The sequence below is a fragment of the Leptodactylus fuscus genome, chromosome 3, assembly GCF_031893055.1.
Source record: "Leptodactylus fuscus isolate aLepFus1 chromosome 3, aLepFus1.hap2, whole genome shotgun sequence".
Lineage (NCBI taxonomy): Eukaryota > Metazoa > Chordata > Amphibia > Anura > Leptodactylidae > Leptodactylus > Leptodactylus fuscus.
The window spans coordinates 50,603,665-50,622,723 of record NC_134267.1 but is presented as its reverse complement, the minus strand read 5'-3'; positions in this window follow the sequence as shown (position 1 = coordinate 50,622,723).

Sequence of the window (19,059 nt, the reverse complement as noted above, 5' to 3'; positions counted from 1 at the left end):
TCAAAGAATATATTGGGGTTACGTGCACCCACAATTTTTGCTACTGGTATATAGTGCCATTGTCTGACTGGGAATTCAAAGAATATATTGGGGTTACAAATACCCTCATTTCTTGCTACTGCCATACAGTGCCATTGTCTCACTGGGAATTCAAAGAATATATTGGGGTTATGTGCACCCACAATTTTTGCTACTGGTATATAGTGCCATTGTCTGACTGGGAATTCAAAGAATATATGGGGGTTACGTGCACCCACAATTTTTGCTACTGCTATACAGTGCCATTGTCTCACTGGGAATTCAAAGAATATATTGGGGTTATGTGCACCCACAATTTTTGCTACTGGTATATAGTGCCATTGTCTGACTGGGAATTCAAAGAATATATTGGGGTTACGTGCACCCACAATTGTTGCTACTGCTATACAGTGCCATTGTCTCACTGGGAATTCAAAGAATATATTGGGGTTACGTGCACCCACAATTTTTGCTACTGGTATATAGTGCCATTGTCTGACTGGGAATTCAAAGAATATATTGGGGTTATGTGCACCCACAATTTTTGCTACTGGTATATAGTGCCATTGTCTGACTGGGAATTCAAAGAATATATGGGGGTTACGTGCACCCACAATTTTTGCTACTGCTATACAGTGCCATTGTCTCACTGGGAATTCAAAGAATATATTGGGGTTATGTGCACCCACAATTTTTGCTACTGGTATATAGTGCCATTGTCTGACTGGGAATTCAAAGAATATATGGGGGTTACGTGCACCCACAATTTTTGCTACTGCTATACAGTGCCATTGTCTCACTGGGAATTCAAAGAATATATTGGGGTTACGTGCACCCACAATTTTTGCTACTGGTATATAGTGCCATTGTCTGACTGGGAATTCAAAGAATATATTGGGGTTATGTGCACCCACAATTTTTGCTACTGGTATATAGTGCCATTGTCTGACTGGGAATTCAAAGAATATATTGGGGTTATGTGCACCCACAATTTTTGCTACTGCTATATAGTGCCAGTTTCTGACTGGTAATTCAAAGAATATATTGGGGTTACGTGCACCCACAATTTTTGCTACTGGTATATAGTGCCATTGTCTGACTGGGAATTCAAAGAATATATTGGGGTTACAAATACCCTCATTTCTTGCTACTGGTATATAGTGCCATTGTCTGACTGGGAATTCAAAGAATATATTGGGGTTATGTGCACCCACAATTTTTGCTACTGGTATATAGTGCCAGTTTCTGACTGGGAATTCAAAGAATATATGGGGGTTACGTGCACCCACAATTTTTGCTACTGCTATATAGTGCCATTGTCTCACTGGGAATTCAAAGAATATGTGGGGGTTACGTGCACCCACAATTTTTGCTACTGCTATACAGTGCCATTGTCTGACTGGGAATTCAAAGAATTTATTGGGGTTACGTGCACCCACAATTTTTGCTACTGGTATATAGTGCCATTGTCTCACTGGGAATTCAAAGAATATATGGGGGTTACGTGCACCCACAATTTTTGCTATTGCTATACAGTGCCATTGTCTCACTGGGAATTCAAAGAATATATTGGGGTTACGTGCACCCACAATTTTTGCTACTGGTAGATAGTGCCATTGTCTCACTGGGAATTCCACAAATAATTTGGGGATTCATTCACCCTACATCTCAGGCTCTTGCCATATTCACCCAGGTTGTCAGTGCTGCACCAGCTCGTTCCCAGACAGCTCGGCCCAAAAAACACGTTACCTATATAGAGGATTTGGACAATGAAGACAACATGTTCTAAATCTAATGTCTGCACCTTCTCCAGAATTAAAATAAAGGCAGCGTTTAACTTTCAAATAGCACTGCACAAAGGAAGAGCTTATCAGCTTGTCTCATGACATGCTACTGAAAAGTGTCATTTGTGTATCTTAATGTAAATATAGTTGTATAAGCTTTTTGGGTTTTAGGCACTGCCAAGTTATTTATTACCACCCGCTCCCTTATAATGATGATGACGCCAAAGGCACTGTGGGTGTTCAGAGCTCACAGCTTTGGTTGACATTTGTCTTGCTCTCTGTCGGTACCAGCTGTCTTTTTGGATACCGTAAAGTTATGTTGACTTTATTAACAGCTATAGAAGCTTTAGCCAGGTTGTGACGGTGTGTAACCCTAACAACACTAAGTGGGATACACATTAATAGTCAGTCTATGTACGCTAAACGTATCACTGAAGTAATTTTTTTTCCCTCTCCCCTAATATAAGAAAGGAACAGACATTAGACCTAGACCGGGGTTCGAGGCTTGTAAAAATCCAGTATTATTTGTTCTTCATGATGTGAAATATGTGTTGAAAAGCAACCCAAGATGAAGTCAGCCATGTGTGCCAGTGTGTTACTTGGCATGCCTTTGCTGGCCCCAACTGTAAGGGTCACTCTCCATTTCCTCCATTTTCCACTCCCCTTCACACCATTTGTGGTGAAGCAATGGGATGCACTGAAGTGCACCCTCTAGCCTCGTGTGGGACAGGGACATCAGATGCCACTCCAACCCCCTTGTCTTCCTCCACCAGCCAACGGTGTGAAGATGAGAGGAGTGTGCTCTGAATGTTTTCTGCCTAGCAGAGGCTAGTTCTCACTTACGAAAATGGCCCCACTTTGACCTGTATATCAGGCACAATGGTGTAGGTTTCAAAGAAACATGGCACCAACAAGTTGGAAAACGTGGGCCATGTGTGGACCGTGTTTGAGTCTGGCAAGCTCCAGATCTGCTACCAGGTTCCAGCCATTATCACAGGCGCAAAAATGCCAGGCCCCAGGTGTAGCAGGGAAAAAAAAATGCCATCTCAGCCAGGATGGCATCCCTGACCTCGGAGGCACTGTGCTGTCTGTCCCCCAAGCTGATCAGTTTCAGCACGGCCTGCTGACATCTCCCCATGCCAGTGTTACAGTGTTTTCCGCTAGTAGCTGGGGTGGAGGTTGCAGCATCGTAGGGTTTCAGTCTACTCCTGCCATGAATTTTGGCCTGGGAAAGGAGATAGGCCACCCCAGTTTGCACCCGGGGAACAGACTCCACCACATTCACCCTGCCTGTCATTAAAGATAAGCACTGCAGCATCCCTGACCACAGGCGCTTGTCCATGTGTCGGTGGTCAAGTGGACCTTGCAGCAAAGCGCAGAGCTCTGGGCCCGACTGATGTTATGGGACACATGCAGGCGCAAGGCAGGGACAGCACACCAAGAGAAGTAGTAACGGCTAGGCCCAGCATAGGGAGGTGCCCCAGCTGCCATCTGCTGACGGAAGGCCTGGGTCTCCAGAAGCATAAACAAACACCAACATCTCCAGGGCCAGCAGTTTATCGATGAGGCTGTTAAAGGCTTGGGCATGGGGGTGGGTTGTGTTGTACTTCTGCCTGCAATGAAAAGCTTGGGAAATGTGGAGTGGCTGGGAAGAGGCGCATGATGGTGCAGGCCAAAAGGGCGCATGAGGGTGAACTCCCCAATGTGTCAGAGATAGGTGTGTAGGTGTCCTTGCATCATATACTTGCACCATATTTGGCTTTGGAAGTTAATTTTGTGCCAAAAAGTGGTTAAGACAGCGATCCCTCAGCTACTCCCGTTACACTGTCTAGTGAAATTACCATCTTTGGAAGTGGACCACCACTTGTAAGATCCCAAAGGAAGCAGGCAAGAGATGTGCAGTGCAGAAAAAAAGATGAGAAAATAAGTGTAGGCTGTAGAGCACAGAGGGATCGGAGAGGACAGAGCTGGTGTCGGCCAGGTATTCCCACAACATGCGCCTATACTTGTCCCTCCTGATGACACTAGGCCCCTGAGTGGCAGTAATTTGTCCAGGGGGGCCAGTAACGTGTTCCAGACCTAGGAATAAGTCTTCCAACAGGGTAGAGTTTTGCATGCCTTTGCTTCTACCCACTGTTTTTGCTGCTTAGCTTCCCTCCACATCTACACTGCTTTCACCCCTAAACATCACCCCAGTTTATGCCTTTGTTTCTACCCTGTTTTTTTTTGTTGAATTAGCTTCCCTCCACATCTACACTGCTTTAGCCCCTAAACATCACCCCAGTTTATGCCTTTGCTTCTACCGTTTTTTTTGTTGAATTAGCTTCCCTCCACATCTACACTGCTTTAGCCCCTAAACATCACCCCAGTTTATGCCTTTGCTTCTACCCAGGTTTTTTGTTGATTTAGCTTCCCTCTACATCTACACTGCTTTAGCCCCTAGACATCACCCCTGTCCATGTGGGGTCGGTGGCCTCGTCATCCACCAACTCCTCTTCCAATTGCGCACTGGCCCCTTACTGCAAACCGCACATGACCACAGCTTGCCCTGATGGCAACTGTGTCTCATGATCCCCACTTAGGTCCAGACAAGTCGGTGGCGGGTCCAAAACCCCAAAATTGGAAGGAAATGGCGGATGCTGCAGTATTTCTAACACCTGTTCCTGGTGCTCGGGCCTGGTCTGTGTTGTACCCTGCACCCTGCTTAACGCAGCTGCCATATCCGAAGTTGTGCTGAGCGCATGCTAATGTTTCGTGTCCAGTGCAATGGATGGGATGGGATTTCACATAAGTCTGCCACCAATGGCCACTCATGGTTGAGCAACTGAGGGAGTTGACTTTGACGAACCCGAGGGTTTTGGAGTTGGAACTACATCAAAGGTCTGTGCTGCTCACACACTCTGCTCAACACATGATATGTTTAGTGCCAGCAGTGTGGAGACGTCGCACAACAGCCGTTGTTCCAGCAGGTACAGGCGTTGTAGGAGTGCATAGAGGCTAGCAGCGGCAACTATAGACTTTAAAAACTATCCACACAAGCGCCACACTTTCACCAGTAGCTCAGGAACATTGGGGTACCTTTTTCAAAAGATTAGCAGCAATGAGTTAAAAACGTGGCCCAGGCATGGAATATGTTGCAGGCTGCCAAGCTACAGAGCCAATCCCAGGTTACGGCCATTATCACACATGACAACATGCCTGGGCCCAGGTGCAGTGGCAAAAACCACATTGCCGTCTCATCGAGGATGGCATGACTCACTTTGTAGGCAGTGTGCTGTCTGGCCCCCAAGCTGATGAGCTTCAGCACGGCCCGCTGACGTCTCCCCACACCAGTGTTGCAGCGTTTCCAGCTCGTAGCTGGGGTCAATTTAACAGCGGAGGAGGGTGGTGTTTCAGCCCTCCTCCCAGGAATGTTGTGTGGGGAGACAAGTCAGGCCACCACATTTTGCGACCCGGTCCACGCCTCAACTACATTCAACCACTGTGCCCAAATTGAAAGGTAGCGTCCCTGTCCGCATGCACTTGTCCATTCGTAACTGGTCACATGGAACTTTAGGGCTAAGCGCTGAATTTAGGGACCGCCTCATGTTTGGGGGAAAGTGCTGGTGTGGACGGCACAGTGCGGTGGCGCAGTAGACACTCTGCCCAAAAAGGGCAGAGTGTCCCCCAGCCGGGATTCCAACATCTCCTGGGCCAGATTTCTTGAGATGAGGCCGTTGAAGCCTTGGGCATGTGGGTGGGTTGCGCTGTACTTTAGCATGAAATGAAAGGCTTGGGAGATGGGGAGTTGCTGGGAAGAGGCGCATGATGGCGCGGGCAAAAGGAGAAATGGCAGGAAAAGGTGAGGATAAGGGTGAACTCCCCAAAGTGTCAGAGGCAGATGTGGAGGTGTCCTGGCTGCTGGTCTGGACTGCAGCGCCAGCCCTGTCAACAGTGGGAGAGGCAGTGGCCGCCAGGCCAAACGACGATTATCCTGCGCTTGCTCTCACCCACTGAGCCCAGGGCTTGCCTTCCAAATGATGGCACCCGCAAGAGGTGGTGAGATTCCTCTCCGCAGATCTCCAAACCATCTTGGACTTGCAAATTGCACTAAATTTGTCATGTAACTGACATGTATATGATGAGTCTATCCATTGTCTGTTCATTTTGGTGAAAGTCAGCCTGTCAGCTGACAGACAGCTGTGCTTGTCAGGGATGATGCCACCGGCTGCTTGTACCCCCAGTTTTTGCTGCTTAGCTTGCCTCCACATCCACACTGCTTTTGCCCCTACACATCACCCCTATCCATGCCTGTGCCTCTAGCCATAAGTCTGCCACCCATGGAAACTCATGGTGCAGAAAGTGAGGGAGCTGACTCTGAGGAACCCTTGGGTTTTGTAGCTGGTACTCCATCAAAGGTCTCTGCTGCTCACACACCCTGCTGAACATACGGTATCTAGGGTTAGAGCGTGTGGTGACCTCGCACAACAGTAGGTGCTTCAGGCAGATGTAGGCCTTGCTGGAGTGTATTGCGGCTAGCTCCAGGTACTGTAGACTTGGGAAAGTGGGTGTCCAAGTGCCGCACTTTCACCCTTAGCTCAGCTAATTTGGGGTATGTTTTTAAAAATCATTGCACCACTACATTGAACACGTGGGCCAGGCATGGAACGTGTTGGAGGTTGGCAAGCTCCAGAGCCCTCCAACAAGACAAAAAAGCCTGGCCCCAGGGGCAGCGGGGATAAACAAATTGCCATCTCATCCAGGATGGCATCCCTGACCTCAGAGGCAGTGTGCTGTCCGTCTCCCAAGCTGATGAGCTTCAGCCCAGCCTGCTGACGTCTCCCCACACCAGTGTTGCAGCGTTTTCAGCTCGTAGCTGGGGTCAATCTAACAGCGGAGGAGGAAGAGGGTGGTGTTTCAGCCCTCCTCCCAGGAATGTTTTGTGGGGAGACAAGTCAGGAAAATTCTTGAAACAGGGGAGAGTTTTGCATCTTTGCCCTTGCTGCCTATGGACATCCCTTTGCCTCTAGCCACCATTTTCGCTGCTTTGCTTGCCTCCACATCCACACTGCTTTTGCCCCTAGACATCACCCCAGTCCATGCCTTAGCTTGTACCCCCAGTTTTTCCTGCTTAGCTTGCCTCCACATCCACACTGCTTTTGCCCCTAGACATCACCCTAGTCCATGCCTTAGCTTGTACCCCCAGTTTTTCCTGCTTAGCTTGCCTCCACATCCACACTGCTTTTGCCCCTAGACATCACCCCAGTCCATGCCTTAGCTTGTACCCCCAGTTTTTCCTGCTTAGCTTGCCTCCACATCCACACTGCTTTTGCCCCTAGACATCATCCCTATCCATGCCTCTGCCCCTAGCCATAACTCTGCCACCCCTGGAAACTCATGGTGCAGAAACTTTGGGAGCTGACTTTGAGGAACCCTTGGGTTTTGTAGATGGAACTCCATCAAAGGTCTGTGCAGCTCACACACCCTGCTCAAGATATGGTATTGTAGGGTTTCAGCGTGTGTGAATGACGGACAACAGCCTGTGTTTGGACAGATGTAGGCCTTGCTAGAGTGTTTTTAGGCTAGCAACGACTCCTGTGCACTTGCAAAAGTGGGTGCACAAGCGCCGCATTTTCAACAGTAGCTTCGGTACATTTGGGTATGTTTTCAAAAAACTTTGCACCACTAGGTTAGACGTGGGCCAAACATGGAACGTGTTGGAGGCTGGCAAGCTCCAGAGCCGCTACCAGGTTCCAGCCATTATCACAGGCGTAAAAATGCCAGGCCCCAGGTGTAGCAGGGAAAAAAAAATGCCATCTCAGCCAGGATGGCATCCCTGACCTCGGAGGCACTGTGCTGTCTGTCCCCCAAGCTGATGAGCTTCAGCACCGCCTGCTGACGTCTCCCCACACCAGTGTTTTAGCGTTTGCCGCTAGTAGCTGTGGTGGAGGTTGCAGCGTCGTAGGGTTTCAGTCTACTCCTGCCATGAATTTTGGCCTGGGAGAGGAGATAGGGTACCTCAGTTTGCACCCGGGGAACAGACTCCACCACATTCACCCTGCCTGTCCTTAAAGATAAGCAGCATCCCTGACCACAGGCGCTTGTCCAAGTGTCGGTGGTCAAGTGGACCTTGCAGCAAAGCGCGGAACTAAGGGCCCACCTGATGTTGAGTGACACGTGCTGGTGCAAGGCGGGGACTCCACACCGGGAGAAGTTGAGACGGCTAGGGACGGCATAGTGAGGTGCCACAGTTGCCATCAGGTCCGGGAAGGCGGGAGTTTCAACAAGCCGGAACGCCAACCTCTCCTGGGCCAGCAGTTTAGCGATGTTGGCGTTCTAGGCTTGCGTGGGTGGGTGGTTAGCGGTGTATTTCTGCCGGCGCTCCAATGTCTGAGAGATGGTGGGTTGTTGTAAAGAAGCGCCTGATGGTGCCTTTGATGGTGCAGGAGAAGGAGATAAGACAGAAACAGGGGAGGATGAGGGAGAAGTCAACAAAGTGGCGGAGGCAGATGAAGTGATGTCCTAGCTCGTCCTCTGGAGTGCATCGCCAGCACTGTGAGCAGAGGCAGTGGCATGAACGGCGGGCGACGTTTGTCCTGCCGTTGCTGCCTGCCACTGATTCCATTGCTTGGATTCCAAATGACGGTGCATTGAAGTGGTGGACAGGTTGCTCTTCTCAGGGCCCCTACTCGATTTCGAGAGGCAAATTGTGTAGACGACACTATATCTGTCCTCGGTGCATTCCTTGAAAAAACTCTACACCTTCAAGAAACGTGCCCTCGATGGGGGAGTTTTTCTGGGCTGGGTACAAAAGGGAACATCTTCGGACATTCCGGGTCTGGCCTGGCTTCAGCAAAGCAGCTGACCTCTGCCTCTGGACATGTCTCTGCCTCTAGCTACACTTTTTGGTGCTGCACCTGCCTCAACATCCACACTACTTTCCCAGCTTGACATCCGCCTTGTCCAGGTGGGGTCGGTGTCCTCGTCGTCCACCACCTCCTCTTCCAACTCCTGTCTCGCCTCCTCCTCCTGCACAATGCACATGTCAACTGGCTGCCCTGACAGCAACTGCGTCTCATCGTCGTCGATGAGGGTGGGTTGCTGGTCATCCGCCACCAAATCGACCGGAGATGGAGGAGACTCTAGTGTTTGAGCATCTGGACACAGATACTCGTCTGTTAGGTCCGTGGAATCGCGAAATGGAGGGGCAGGTTGCGGTACAGTCAAAGGAAGGGAGAACAGCTTTGGGGAGCAGGGACAGTTGGGGTTATTGTTCTGGGAAGATTGGGAATTTTGGGTGGAAGGAGGACAAGACTGTTGGGTAAGAGGAGGTAGAGGCTGACTGGAGGCTGACTTTAAGCGTTATCCGACAGCCATTGCAAGACCTGTTCCTGGTTCTCGGGCCTACTAATCTTTGTACCATTCAGCCTAGTTAATGTGGAACTTTTGTGCAAAGCGCAGAACTTAGGGCCCGCCTGATGTTAAGGGACACACGCTGGTACAAGGTTCAACTCACCCTAAGTGCCAAAAACACTGCTGGTGCAAGGCTCTACTCATGCCAAGGGCCTCAATCTCTGCTGGTAGCTCAGCTTAAGGTCCTGTAACTTTGTTTGGAAGGGCTCATGTTAAGGGCTAGAAAAGTGAATTTTGGAAGGTCTTACCACATCACACACACACACACACACTCAAAATGACAGTTAAGGGTGAGGGCTTTTGGAATTCCCATTACCTATTCCATTTGTGGTTGTCATGGGGAACGTGATTTAAAGGGGTGGTTGTTACTGTTTGTTGAGCTTAAATTGGGGTTTGTGTCCATCCATTTGGGGAGTAAAGAAGGTTTCCAGGTATTTTCCCACTTTGATAGAGGTTTTTTTGAATGTGGAAAGTGTGTAGTTGTTAGGCAGTGATGTTGGGGTAATAGAGGGTCTTTGGTGTGTTAGATGCCCCCAGACATGCTTCCCCTGCTGTCCCAGTGTCATTCCAGAGGTGTTGGCATCATTTCCTGGGGTGTCATAGTGGACTTGGTGACCCTCCAGACACGGATTTGGATTTCCCCCTTAACGAGTATCTGTTCCCCATAGACTATAATGGGGTTCGAAACCCGTTCGAACACACGAACATTGAGCGGCTGTTCGAATCGAATTTCGAACCTCGAACATTTTAGTGTTCGCTCATCTCTACCGCCGGTGTCTGCCTGCGGCCTCTCCACTGGAAAACAGTTTTTTTCAGCTGGATACAAAGTCGGAAATGCAGGACCGGACGAAAAAACTGGTTTCTCAGTGGAGAAGCCGCAGGCGGACACCAGTGCTCACCTTTAAAAACCCATTCAAATGAATGGGTTTTAAAGCTGACCGCTGTCCCGTTTCTCAAGCTGAGGACGGAAACTCAGCGGAATGGCACAGAGCAGACACCGGGCGCAAGTGTGAACGCCTCCTAAGTTTTAATGTTAGCATTCCCTTTCTAAGCCCTATTAAATATATTTCATTATTAGAGATGAGCGAACACTAAAATGTTCGAGGTTCGAAATTCGATTCGAACAGCCGCTCAATGTTCGTGTGTTCGAACGGGTTTCGAACCCCATTATAGTCTATGGGGAACAGATACTCGTTAAGGGGGAAACCCAAATCCGTGTCTGGAGGGTCACCAAGTCCACTATGACACCCCAGGAAATGATGCCAACACCTCTGGAATGACACTGGGACAGCAGGGGAAGCATGTCTGGGGGCATCTAACACACCAAAGACCCTCTATTACCCCAACATCACAGCCTAACAACTACACACTTTACACACTCAATACCACCTCTCTGACAGTAGGAAAACACCTTGAAACATGTGTATTTGGCACTTGCAGTGAGGAGAGCTTGTCACCAGCAGTGAATTTGGCCCTTGTAGTAAGTTGAGGTTGGCACCAACATTTGTTTTGAAAATCAGGGTGGATTGAGCCTCTAACCAGCAGAGTTTGGGCAAATTCATGGTGGAGGGAGCCTCTAAAAACCCCAGTTTGGACCAATTCATGGTGGAGGGAGCCTCTAACCAGCCCAGTTTGGGCAAATTCATGGTGGAGGGAGCCTCTAAAAAACCCAGTTTGGACCAATTCATGGTGGAGGGAGCCTCTAACCAGCCCAGTTTGGGCAAATTCATGGTGGAGGGAGCCTCTAACCAGCCCAGTTTGGACCAATTAATGGTGGAGGGAGCCTCTAACCACCCCAGTTTGGACCAATTCATGGTGGAGGGAGCCTCTAAACAGCCCAGTTTGGGCAAATTCATGGTGGAGGGAGCCTCTAAAAAACCCAGTTTGGACCAATTCATGGTGGAGGGAGCCTCTAACCAGCCCAGTTTGGACCAATTAATGGTGGAGAGAGCCTCTAAACAGCCAAGTTTGGACCAATTCATGGTGGAGGGAGCCTCTAAAAACCCCAGTTTGGACCAATTCATGGTGGAGGGAGCCTCTAACCAGCCCAGTTTGGGCAAATTCATGGTGGAGGGAGCCTCTAAACAGCCCAGTTTGGGCAAATTCATGGTGGAGGGAGCCTCTAAAAAACCCAGTTTGGACCAATTCATGGTGGAGGGAGCCTCTAAACAGCCAAGTTTGGACCAATTCATGGTGGAGGGAGCCTCTAAACAGCCAAGTTTGGACCAATTCATGGTGAAGGGAGCCTCTAAAAACCCGTTTGGACCAATTCATGGTGGAGGGAGCCTCTAACCAGCCCAGTTTGGGCAAATTCATGGTGGAGGGAGCCTCTAAACAGCCCAGTTTGGGCAAATTCATGGTGGAGGGAGCCTCTAACCAGCCCAGTTTGGACCAATTAATGGTGGAGGGAGCCTCTAACCAGCCCAGTTTGGACCAATTAATGGTGGAGGGAGCCTCTAACCAGCCCAGTTTGGACCAATTAATGGTGGAGGGAGCCTCTAACCACCCCAGTTTGGACCAATTCATGGTGGAGGGAGCCTCTAACCAGCCCAGTTTGGGCAAATTCATGGTGGAGGGAGCCTCTAACCAGCCCAGTTTGGACCAATTAATGGTGGAGGGAGCCTCTAACCAGCCCAGTTTGGACCAATTAATGGTGGAGGGAGCCTCTAACCACCCCAGTTTGGACCAATTCATGGTGGAGGGAGCCTCTAAACAGCCAAGTTTGGACCAATTCATGGTGGAGGGAGCCTCTAAAAACCCCAGTTTGGACCAATTCATGGTGGAGGGAGCCTCTAACCAGCCCAGTTTGGGCAAATTCATGGTGGAGGGAGCCTCTAAACAGCCCAGTTTGGGCAAATTCATGGTGGAGGGAGCCTCTAACCAGCCCAGTTTGGACCAATTAATGGTGGAGGGAGCCTCTAACCAGCCCAGTTTGGACCAATTAATGGTGGAGGGAGCCTCTAACCACCCCAGTTTGGACCAATTCATGGTGGAGGGAGCCTCTAACCAGCCCAGTTTGGACCAATTCATGGTGGAGGGAGCCTCTAAAAAACCCAGTTTGGACCAATTCATGGTGGAGGGAGCCTCTAAACAGCCCAGTTTGGGCAAATTCATGGTGGAGGGAGCCTCTAAACAGCCCAGTTTGGGCAAATTCATGGTGGAGGGAGCCTCTAACCAGCCCAGTTTGGACCAATTAATGGTGGAGGGAGCCTCTAACCAGCCCAGTTTGGACCAATTAATGGTGGAGGGAGCCTCTAAAAACCCCAGTTTGGACCAATTCATGGTGGAGGGAGCCTCTAACCAGCCCAGTTTGGGCAAATTCATGGTGGAGGGAGCCTCTAACCAGCCCAGTTTGGGCAAATTCATGGTGGAGGGAGCCTCTAAACAGCCCAGTTTGGGCAAATTCATGGTGGAGGGAGCCTCTAACCAGCCCAGTTTGGACCAATTAATGGTGGAGGGAGCCTCTAACCAGCCCAGTTTGGACCAATTAATGGTGGAGGGAGCCTCTAACCAGCCCAGTTTGGACCAATTAATGGTGGAGGGAGCCTCTAACCACCCCAGTTTGGACCAATTCATGGTGGAGGGAGCCTCTAACCAGCCCAGTTTGGGCAAATTCATGGTGGAGGGAGCCTCTAACCAGCCCAGTTTGGACCAATTAATGGTGGAGGGAGCCTCTAACCAGCCCAGTTTGGACCAATTAATGGTGGAGGGAGCCTCTAACCACCCCAGTTTGGACCAATTCATGGTGGAGGGAGCCTCTAAACAGCCAAGTTTGGACCAATTCATGGTGGAGGGAGCCTCTAAAAACCCCAGTTTGGACCAATTCATGGTGGAGGGAGCCTCTAACCAGCCCAGTTTGGGCAAATTCATGGTGGAGGGAGCCTCTAAACAGCCCAGTTTGGGCAAATTCATGGTGGAGGGAGCCTCTAACCAGCCCAGTTTGGACCAATTAATGGTGGAGGGAGCCTCTAACCAGCCCAGTTTGGACCAATTAATGGTGGAGGGAGCCTCTAACCACCCCAGTTTGGACCAATTCATGGTGGAGGGAGCCTCTAACCAGCCCAGTTTGGACCAATTCATGGTGGAGGGAGCCTCTAAAAAACCCAGTTTGGACCAATTCATGGTGGAGGGAGCCTCTAAACAGCCCAGTTTGGGCAAATTCATGGTGGAGGGAGCCTCTAAACAGCCCAGTTTGGGCAAATTCATGGTGGAGGGAGCCTCTAACCAGCCCAGTTTGGACCAATTAATGGTGGAGGGAGCCTCTAACCAGCCCAGTTTGGACCAATTAATGGTGGAGGGAGCCTCTAACCACCCCAGTTTGGACCAATTCATGGTGGAGGGAGCCTCTAAACAGCCAAGTTTGGACCAATTCATGGTGGAGGGAGCCTCTAAAAACCCCAGTTTGGACCAATTCATGGTGGAGGGAGCCTCTAACCAGCCCAGTTTGGGCAAATTCATGGTGGAGGGAGCCTCTAACCAGCCCAGTTTGGGCAAATTCATGGTGGAGGGAGCCTCTAAACAGCCAAGTTTGGACCAATTCATGGTGGAGGGAGCCTCTAAAAACCCCAGTTTGGACCAATTCATGGTGGAGGGAGCCTCTAACCAGCCCAGTTTGGGCAAATTCATGGTGGAGGGAGCCTCTAAACAGCCCAGTTTGGGCAAATTCATGGTGGAGGGAGCCTCTAAAAAACCCAGTTTGGACCAATTCATGGTGGAGGGAGCCTCTAAACAGCCAAGTTTGGACCAATTCATGGTGGAGGGAGCCTCTAAACAGCCAAGTTTGGACCAATTCATGGTGAAGGGAGCCTCTAAAAACCCGTTTGGACCAATTCATGGTGGAGGGAGCCTCTAACCAGCCCAGTTTGGACCAATTAATGGTGGAGGGAGCCTCTAACCACCCCAGTTTGGACCAATTCATGGTGGAGGGAGCCTCTAACCAGCCCAGTTTGGACCAATTCATGGTGGAGGGAGCCTCTAAACAGCCAAGTTTGGACCAATTCATGGTGAAGGGAGCCTCTAAAAACCCGTTTGGACCAATTCATGGTGGAGGGAGCCTCTAACCAGCCCAGTTTGGACCAATTAATGGTGGAGGGAGCCTCTAACCACCCCAGTTTGGACCAATTCATGGTGGAGGGAGCCTCTAACCAGCCCAGTTTGGACCAATTCATGGTGGAGGGAGCCTCTAAAAAACCCAGTTTGGACCAATTCATGGTGGAGGGAGCCTCTAAACAGCCCAGTTTGGGCAAATTCATGGTGGAGGGAGCCTCTAAACAGCCCAGTTTGGGCAAATTCATGGTGGAGGGAGCCTCTAACCAGCCCAGTTTGGACCAATTAATGGTGGAGGGAGCCTCTAACCAGCCCAGTTTGGACCAATTAATGGTGGAGGGAGCCTCTAACCAGCCCAGTTTGGACCAATTAATGGTGGAGGGAGCCTCTAAACAGCCAAGTTTGGACCAATTCATGGTGGAGGGAGCCTCTAAAAACCCCAGTTTGGACCAATTCATGGTGGAGGGAGCCTCTAACCAGCCCAGTTTGGACCAATTAATGGTGGAGGGAGCCTCTAACCAGCCAAGTTTGGACCAATTCATGGTGAAGGGAGCCTCTAAAAACCCGTTTGGACCAATTCATGGTGGAGGGAGCCTCTAACCAGCCCAGTTTGGGCAAATTCATGGTGGAGGGAGCCTCTAAACAGCCCAGTTTGGGCAAATTCATGGTGGAGGGAGCCTCTAAAAAACCCAGTTTGGACCAATTCATGGTGGAGGGAGCCTCTAAACAGCCAAGTTTGGACCAATTCATGGTGGAGGGAGCCTCTAAACAGCCAAGTTTGGACCAATTCATGGTGAAGGGAGCCTCTAAAAACCCGTTTGGACCAATTCATGGTGGAGGGAGCCTCTAACCAGCCCAGTTTGGGCAAATTCATGGTGGAGGGAGCCTCTAAACAGCCCAGTTTGGGCAAATTCATGGTGGAGGGAGCCTCTAACCAGCCCAGTTTGGACCAATTAATGGTGGAGGGAGCCTCTAAAAAACCCAGTTTGGACCAATTCATGGTGGAGGGAGCCTCTAACCAGCCCAGTTTGGGCAAATTCATGGTGGAGGGAGCCTCTAAACAGCCCAGTTTGGGCAAATTCATGGTGGAGGGAGCCTCTAACCAGCCCAGTTTGGACCAATTAATGGTGGAGGGAGCCTCTAAAAAACCCAGTTTGGACCAATTCATGGTGGAGGGAGCCTCTAAACAGCCCAGTTTGGGCAAATTCATGGTGGAGGGAGCCTCTAAACAGCCCAGTTTGGACCAATTCATGGTGGAGGGAGCCTCTAAACAGCCCAGTTTGGGCAAATTCATGGTGGAAGGAGCCTCTAACCAGCAGAGTTGTGGGAAAGCAGGGTGGAGGGAGCCTCTAACCAGCAGAGTTGGTGGAAATCAGGGTGGAGGGAGCCTCTAACCAGCAGAGTTGGGGGAAATCATGTTGGAGGGAGCCTAGTATTAGCAGAATTGTGCAACGCTTATGGTGGATGAGTATGAGGATGCGGAGGAATTGGAGAGGTTGAGTACAGACATGGAGTTTCATGTTGGGGTGCTTTACACAGGTGGGCACAAAAATGACGGCTCTACCCAGTGGTGGTTCATTTTTATCAAAGTGAGCCGGTCGGCACTCTCAGCTGACAGACGGGTGCGCTTGTCAGTGATGATGCCACCGGCTGCACTGAACACCCTCTCAGATAGGACGCTGGCGGCAGGACAGGACAGCACCTCCAAGGCATATAGGGCAAGTTCAAGCCACAGGTCCAACTTCGACACCCAATACGTGTAGGGCGCAGAGGGGTCGGAGAGGACAGGGCTGTGGTCGGAAAGGTATTCCCGCAACATGCGCCTATACTTCTCACGCCTGGTGACACTAGGACCCTCCGTGGCGGCACTTTGGCGAGGGGGTGCCATCAAGGTGTCCCAGACCTTAGACAGTGTGCCCCTCGTTTGTGTGGACCGGTGAGAACTTGGTTGCCTACTGGAGGAACTGCCCTCCCTGCCGCCAACGTCACATGCTGGAAACATCTCCATCATATTCTGCACCAATTGCCTGTGGCAAGCATTGATGCGATTGGCCCTCCCCTCTACCGGAATAAAAGACGAGATGTTGTTTTTATACCGGGGGTCAAGGATAGCAAAGATCCAGTACTGGTTGTCCTCCATGATTTTGACAATACGCTTGTCGGTTGTAAAGCACCCCAACATGAACTCAGCCATGTCTGCCACAGTGTTAGTTGGCATGACTCCTCTGGCCCCACCGGAAAGTTCAATCTCCATTTCCTCCTCATCCTCCATGTCTACCCATCCGCGCTGCAACAATGGGACGATTCGAAGTTGCCCGGAAGCCTCCTGTATCACCATCACATCATCGGACAACTCTTCTTCCTCCTCCTCCTCCTCCTCCTCCTCCATTAAACGCAGTGAAGCGGACAGATGTGTGGACCTACTCTCCAGCTGTGACGGATCGGATGCTATCCCTAACTCCTCTGTGTGATCTGAGTTATCCCTGATGTCAATCAGGGATTCTCTCAGAACACACAAGAGCGGGATTGTAAGGCTCACCATCGCATCCTCAGAGCTCACCCTCCTTGTGGACTCCTCAAAGACCCGTAGGATGTCACAAAGGTCTCTCATCCATGGCCACTCATGGATGTGAAACTGAGGCAGCTGACTTTGTGGCACCCTAGGGTTTTGTAGCTGGTATTCCATCAAAGGTCTCTGCTGCTCAACCACTCTATTCAACATCTGAAACGTTGAGTTCCAGCGTGTGGGGACGTCGCACAAAAGCCGGTGTTGTGGCACATGCAGGCGTTGCTGGAGAGATTTTAAGCTAGCAGCGGCTACTGTCGACTTGCGAAAGTGGGCGCACATGCGCCGCACTTTCACCAGTAGCTCTGGAACATTGGGGTAGCTCTTTAGGAAACGTTGCACCACTAGGTTGAAGACGTGGGCCAGGCATGGAACATGTTGGAGTCCGGCAAGCTCCAGAGCTGCTACCAGGTTCCGGCCGTTATCACAAACGACCATGCCTGGGCCCAGGTGCAGCGGCTCAAACCATATTGCCGTCTCATCGAGGAGGGCATCCCTCACCTCGGAGGCAGTGTGCTGTCTGTCCCCCAAGCTGATCAGCTTCAGCACAGCCTGCTGACGTCTACCAACGCCAGTGCTGCAACGTTTCCAACTCGTAGCTGGGGTCAATCTAACAGCGGAGGAGGAGGCGGTGGCGGAGGAGGAGGCGGTGGCGGAGGAGGAGGCGGTAGAGGAGGAGGAGGAGGGGGGTGTTCTTCTCGTGTCCCTGCCAGGAATGTTAGGCGGGGAGACGAAGTACACCGGGCCAGTTTGGGAAGCAGTCCCAGCCTCAACTACATTCACCCAGTGTGCCGTCAGTGAAATGTAGCGTCCCTGTCCGCATGCACTTGTCCACGCGTCGGTGGTCAAGTGGACCTTTGTGCAAAGCGCGGAACTAAGGGCCCGCCTGATGTTGAGTGACACGTGCTGGTGCAAGGCGGGGACGGCACACCGGGAGAAGTAGTGACGGCTAGGGACGGCATAGCGAGGTGCCGCAGTTGCCATCAGGTCCAGGAAGGCGGGAGTTTCAACAAGCCGGAACGCCAACATCTCCTGGGCCAGCAGTTTAGCGATGTTGGCGTTCAAGGCTTGCGCGTGTGGGTGGTTAGCAGTGTATTTCTGCCGCCGCTCCAATGTCTGAGAGATGGTGGGTTGTTGTAAAGAAACGCCTGATGGTGCCTTTGATGGTGCAGGAGAAGGAGATAAGACAGGACCAGGGGAGGATGAGGTAGAAGTCAACAAAGTGGCGGAGGCAGATGAAGTGGTGTCCTGGCTCGTCCTCTGGAGTGCATCGCCAGCACAGTCAGCAGTGGCAGTGGCAGAGGCAGAGGCAGTGGCAGAGGCAGTGGCAGTGGCGTGAACGGCAGGCGGCCTTTGTCCTGCCGTTGCTGCCTGCCACTGATTCCAGTGCTTGGATTCCAAATGACGGCGCATTGAAGTGGTGGACAGGTTGCTCTTCTCAGAGCCCCTAATCAATTTCGAGAGGCAAATTGTGCAGACAACACTATATCTGTCCTCGGCGCATTCCTTGAAAAAACTCCACACCTTCGAGAAACGTGCCCTCGAGGTGGGAGTTTTTCGGGGCTGGGTACGAACTGGAACATCTTGGGAGATTCCGGGTGTGGCCTGGCTTCGCCTAAGCTGCTGACCTCTGCCTCTGCCTCTAGCTACCCTTTTTGGTGCTGCACCTGCCTCAACATCCACACTACTTTCCCCGCTTGACATCCCCTCTGTCCAGGTCGGGTCAGTGTCCTCATCATCCACCACTTCCTCTTCCAACTCCTGTCTCATCTCCTCCTCCCGCACAATGCGCCGGTCAACTGGATGCCCTGACGGCAACTGCGTCACATCATCGTCGATGAGGGTGGGTTGCTGGTCATCCACCACCAAATCGAACGGAGATGGAGGAGACTCTAGTGTTTGAGCATCTGGACACAGATGCTCCTCTGTTAGGTTCGTGGAATCGTGACGTGGAGAGGCAGGTTGAGGGACAATGAAAGGAGCGGAGAACAGCTCTGGGGAGCAGGGACAGTTTGGGTTATTGTTCTGTAAAGCTTCGGAATTTTGGGAGGAAGGAAGACAAGACTGTTGGGTAATAGGAGGAGAGGAGGCAGAGTCTGACTGGCTGCTGGACAATGTGCTGTAAGCGTTCTCTGACAGCCATTGCAAGACCTGTTCCTGGTTCTCGGGCCTACTAAGGTTTGTACCCTGCAGTTTAGTTAATGTGGCAAGCAACCCTGGCACTGTGGAGTGGCGCAATGCTTGCTGCCCCAC